The following is a 6,546-nucleotide window of genomic DNA, read 5'->3' on the forward strand; positions in this document are numbered from 1 at the left end:
TGAAGAAACATCAACACATTTATCCACAATGACCAAAGAAAAGGAGAAAAGACTCAATCAGTGTGACGTTAGCCCTTCTAGTAAACCGACTTTGACAAAGCCCATTTGTCATCTTGATTTTCTTAGTGAAAATGTTTCTTTTGATGGTGTTTCTAGTCTGAATTACTATAACCTGGTACTGGGGATTGAACGCAGGGCCTCATGCATGCTTTCTACCATGTAGCTATACCCTGACCTCCCAGCCTCTTAAATGTGTCCTTAATAAGCTGTGAGCCAAGGCAGCGACTCCATTACTACAAATATACTCAATTTGCTCATTTTTCTTTTTTAATATATATTTTAATTGAAATAGAATTGCAGCACTTTGTACAAATACATAAATATAACCTACTGAGTCCATTTTTATTGATTATCTGTATATGGTTTTAGGGTTGACCAGTCTGCATTGCCTAACAAGTAAGGGCCTCATCCCTGGGGATAGTTAATAGTCTTTCTCCTAGCAGTCATTCACTGGCTGTAGTTCTTTGTCTCAGGTTGGACCACAAGGAAATTTCCCCTTCCACTTTACCATGACCTTTGATATTGTTTTGTCCTCTTTATGCAGCAATTTCTAGGAGAGACTGTTTCAAAACAGAATTCCTGACATTCTGGCTTTACAATAGTTCGCTTTTTTACCTATTAACCTACGGACCCGGTAAACTAGGTATAATCATGAAGGGAGAAAGGGCCACAGCTAGTACACTGAGAGGAAGAATAAGAAGAAGAAGAAACCAACTACTAAGTAAATACAAATTATACTCTAAAATGCTATCATATCAACTAAAAATCTATTAAGACATCTGATAACACTGACAGGCCAGAACAGGAATGTTTTCTGCATAGACTACTGAGACAGTACACTAAGCTGGTTAAGGTTTTACGTTGGTGTCATTGCCTCTGGACAATTTGAAGTTTCTGTTAAAATTAAAAATAGCATACAATATTTTTCTCCCAAATAAGTCTAAACCTTTTGTCTTAATTAGGATTTCTATTGCTGTGATGAAACACCATGACCAAAAGCAAGTTGAAAAGGAGAGAGTTATTTGGCTTGCACTTCTGCATCATAGTCGGTCACTGAAGCAAGCCAGGGCAGGAACTCAAACAGGGCAGAAACCTGGGAGCAAGAGCTGATGCAGAGGCCATGGAGGGGTGCTGCTTACTGGCTTGGTCACCATGGCTTGCTCATCCTGCTTTATTATAGCAACTAGAAGCACCAGCCCAGGGATGCACCACCCCCATCAATCACTAATTAAGAAAATTCCTTATAGCCACATCTTGTGGATTGAGGTTCTCTCTTTTCAAATAGCTTGTGTCAGGTTGACATAAAATTAACCAGCAGCACACCTTTTCTTAGGAGTGTATCCATTAGGAGTTGCTACAGGAGAACACCCCAGTGTTAAAGTGTTCTGCTGTGTGATACAGGAAGACAGCATGTTATTTAACTTATAGTACTAGCAGTCTAGAAGTGTAACACAAGCTTTAGGTGAGGTGAAGATACAGAGGTAAAGAGGGAGATGAAGAGGGAGAAGGAGAACACAGAGAGAGGGAGGAAAGGAACCAAAGAGCAAGCTGAGAAAGCCAAACTCATTTTATAATAACCAGCATTCACAGTAACTAACCTAATCCCATGAGACCTAATGCACTCCTAAAATTAGCGAGTATCTCTTTTGAGGGCTAAGCTCCTCAAATACAACCTACCTCCAAGCAGATTGCGTGACTAACAGGCCTCACCACCTGTCAGTGACCCTGCATTAGAAGCCAAGCCTGCAGCACATGAACCTTCACATGACAAACCATATTCAGACTATAGCAGTATCTCATTCCAATCATGTCCATATCATTTGATACTGAACTTATTTAATAGGGTCTGTTTTGTACATTTTATTTGATTTTTAGTTAAATTTTTATTTTTATTTTTTGATAATTTCTTATCTCTATGGCTGTTCCAAATGAAATACATGGATCTGAAGACTTAAAGCCAATAACTAAATGAGAGAGAAGTTTCAGTGTTTATGTTTCTGGGTTTGGGCCACTACACTCAGAATGACTGTTTGCATCTCCAGCCATTTACTTGCAAATTCATAGTTTTATTTTTTTAAGAGCTGAAGAACATTCCATTGTGTAAATACACCACATTTTTGTTGTCCATTCATCAGTTGATAGACATCTGGAGTGTCTCCATTTTCTGTCTGCTGTGAATAGAGCAGCAATGAACAGGGATAAGTATCCTTGTAGTAGAATATACAGTCCCTTTTGAAATATGCCCAGGAGTCATATTGCTGTATTATATGGTAGGTCTATTTATAACTTTTTGAGAAGCCTCCACACTGATTGTGAGAGATGCATGAAGACAGAGAGAGACAGAAAGACAGACCTAGAGATGCAGAAAGGCATAGAGACAGAGAAACAGAGAGCCGGAAAATCCCAAACTCATATTGTTCTCTCTGATAAAGTCCATTCTTCCCTGCCCTTTTCTCGTGTATTTCTCTCTCCCATTACCTCTCTTTCTCTTTCTTTTTAAATAATGGAAAGTTAAGACATGAGTCTCATGGCACACGCTGTTAGTCTGAGCTACTCAGATGTTTGACACAGTACTGCCATAGGCTCACTGCCTATCTGTGGTACACGTAAGTTCAAGACCAACCTGGGCAACTTAGTGAGAGCCTGGCTCAAAATAAAAATGGTCTAAGGATGACAGAAAAACAGAACTAAGCTCAGTGATAGAAAGCTTGACTAGCATGTGTATTAATTCCTGTCATTTGTGAAGTTTCCTTAGATTTTTTAAATTATTTCTTTTATTATTGAAATTATTATAAGATTACATCATTTCCCCATTCCTTTCCTCCCTTTGAACCCTCCCATATATCCTTCCTTGCTGTCTTTCAATTTCATGGCCTTTTTCAATAATTACTGTTACATGCACTGTTACATACATACACACACACACACACACACACACACACACACAGTGTGTTATTTAACTTATAGTACTAGCAGTCTAGAAGCATAACACAAGCTTTTGGTGAGGTCAAGATACAGAGGGAAAGAGGGAGATGGAAAGGGAGAACACAGAGCAAGAAAGGAATCAAAGGACAAGTTGAGAAAGTCAAACTCATTTTATAATAACCTGTATTCACAGTAACTAACCTATATACATTTATATATACTATATATAACTATGTATAGTATATATGCATGTATTGTATGTATGTGCAAGTGTATATATTGTATGTATATATACTTATAATATATAAGTATATATTTATAAATTATATAACATAAATTTATAACCTAATATAATATAATCTACTCATGAATATAACTTGCTTAGTCTATACAATGTTATTCATGTGTATGCTTTCCAGGGTGATCATTTGATATTGGATAACCAATTGTGCTCTTCCCCAAGGAAGACTATTTCTTGGGCTCTCAGCATTTCTTAGTGTCCTGTAATTCTTGGTGTAGGTGTGAGGCCCCATGGTCTTTCCCCAACTCATTTTGGCGTGTCTATTGGTGTAATCCTTGTTCAGCTCATATGAAGGCAGTCATAGTTGTGAGACTTTATGGTTGTAGCTTCTGACATTCCTAGGAGACACAATCTCACAGCAAACTCCTTGATCTTCTGGCTTTTACAATATTTCTGCCTCCTCTTCTGCAATATTTTTTGAGACTTTGGTGCAGGAGTTATTTTGTAGATGTATACATTGGGACTGGGCTCCATGGCTCTGCATTTTGATTGGTTGTGGTTTGTTTTTTTTTGTCATGGCTTCTGTCTGTTGCAAAGAGAAGTTTTCTGATGAAAGATGAGGACTGTATTCATTTGTAGATTTAAGTACAAAGATTTAGAATATTGTTTTTGGATTGTGAAGATTTAGTAAAGTGGTGGTTATAGGTTCTTCTCAAGATCCATGACTTCACTAGTCCTACACACTTGAATAGGTTTCCAGTACCAGACATGGTTTTCCTCTTGTTCAGCAGATCTTAAGTCCAATTAGAGAGCTGTTGGTTATTACCAAGGTATGTGTGCCACCACTCTACCCCTTAGGATTTCCGTGCTGTGCTGGTTGTTACTGTGGTTCATAGGCATCATAGCTGGGTTAGATATGTTTTTATTGAGCATTCTAGAGTTATTTATTCATTCTTTGTGACCTTTAGGATGTGTTTGTCCTGTCTTCAGACCAAATATTCCTTCTAGTATACCCTTGTATACTAGTAGAGCTTGTTTACTGGACATAAATGTCTTTAATCTGTTTTTATTATGTAAATCTTTTATTTTTCCTTCAATGTCAATAGAAAATTTTTCTGGGTATACTAGTGTGAGTTAACAGTTGTGGTTTTCCAGAACTGCAATACATGTTTCCAAGCTCTTACAGCTTTAAAAGTTTCTGCGTAGTAATCAGGTGTTATTCTAATGGGCCTGCCTTTGTAAGTGATTTTATCTTTCCCTCTTGGAGCTTTTAACACCCTTTCTTTATTCTATGTGTTTTAAATTTCTTATCTATAATATGTCAAGGGGAGGTTTGGTTTTTTTTTTTTCTGATCCTGTCCATTTGGAGTTCTGTAGGCTTCTTTTTCTATATGAATATCTCTTTCTCTAGGTTCAGGAAATTTTCTCCTATGATTTTATTGAAATATTCTCTGTGCCTTCACTATGGTGTTATTTCTCTTCTTCTATATTCTCAATCTAAAGGCTAGGTCTCCTCATAGTGTTCCAGGGCTCCCCACTTTCTGTCCACAAATCATTTTGAATACATAGTCAAACTTTACCTAGAGATTCAATTTCTCTACCTAGTCTTCAATTTCTGATTCTCCATTTTCTACATGAATCATTCCATTGGTAAACTATCCCCTGAAGTTTTTATTTGGCTTATTGAGTTCTTCAATTCCAGCATTATTTTATTTTGGGATTTTTTTCAGCAATTCTATCTCTATTTTCATATCTTGGATTTACTTCCTCATTTCATTTCTCTTCTTGTTTTTGTTATACTGGAGTACATGGATGTCTTTGAATTGTTGTATATACTTATCATTTTTTTGAATTCTTTGTCTGGGAGTTCCTCCAAGTCATTTTCATTGTTAGGCGGTTAGTAATTTGTGGAGCAGACATGTTGACTTGTCTTTTTGGTTTTCACTTTGTTTCTGTTTCTTCACTGGGGCTTGTACATCTTGATTTAATTTGTGTCTTTGAGTTTTTCTTTCTTTTGCAGTTTTTATTTCTAAAATTCTATTCTCTCCATCTATATTTTTTCTTTCAGTGGTGGTGTTTTCAATGTTTAGTAGAGGATTAAGTCCTAGTATATTTAACGTGTCTTTTCTCTCTGTGGTACTGATATATAGGATGAGAGCCTCTATCTCCAGTCTTCCTCTGAGGGTCTGATATTGTCCTGTGTCAATTAGGCCCCATAGCTATGTGTAATGCAATGGTGCTCAACCTTCCTAATGCTGCAGCCTTTTAATGCAGTTCCTCATGATGACCCCCAATCATAAAATTATTTTTGTTGCTACTTCATAGCTGTAATTTTGATACTTCTATTAAATGTAATATAAATATCTGTTTTCCAATAGTCTTAGGCAACCCCTGTGGAAAGGTGGTTTGATCCCCAAAAGGGGTCACAACCCACAAGTTCAAACCACTGGTCTAAACTTATGCTGTAAATTATGGTACTCTACACATGCTTGTGGGTGTTACCTAGAATTTGTTCCTCACCCTGGGTACTCAACTACTGCTGGAGCTTCTGAAAGATGTGTGTACTGCTTTCTTGATTACACAAAGAGACAGTAATTTAACTAAAAGAAAAATTAAAAGGTTAAGTAAGTGTTTTATGTGTATATTTATTAAAATAGAAGGTAGAACCATCCCAGTGTTAGATCTTCAATAGTGTCTCCACCTAAAGTCATTGTGTCTACTGTAAGGCCAGAACAAATAAGGTGAGGGTGCCACATTGAGTCTGTCAGTCAGTGTTTCTTCATTTCAATAATTTCTAAATAAGCCAGAATCTGTAAAGAGGGCTGTTTCTAGAACACACTGTGAAAACAACAGCTGGGTCACTTGAAAGAAAGAAGGAACCAAGGGGGAAAGGAAGAAAGGATGGAGGAAAGGAGGGGATGAGAGGGCAAAGAAAAGCAGCCTGGACCTCCTATCATTCCTCATGGACATGGAGAATTGGAGAGCAGCTATACCCCTTGAATTCCAATGTGTCATGGTCTATTTAACTTCATTTATTAAACATTTTAATGTAGTTCCTTGCAGATGTGTTGATGCCATTATAGCCATAAATAACATAGAAAATTTCTTATTCATGCTCTTCTCTGCATCTTTCCTGGGATGTGTAACATAAGTGAATAATAACCAGCCAGTAACCAATGCTATTCTTGTCCATAAATGAAATCATTATAACCATCTATAAAACTGAATGCTTTGGACACCATTCCAGAGCACTCTTCACTAGTGGTATCATCATTTCCTGGGTGACCATTTTCACTCGTGGTTCAGATACACTCCTTTCC

This window comes from Peromyscus eremicus, chromosome 6, assembly GCF_949786415.1.
Source record: "Peromyscus eremicus chromosome 6, PerEre_H2_v1, whole genome shotgun sequence".
In the NCBI taxonomy this organism is placed as follows: Eukaryota; Metazoa; Chordata; class Mammalia; order Rodentia; family Cricetidae; genus Peromyscus; species Peromyscus eremicus.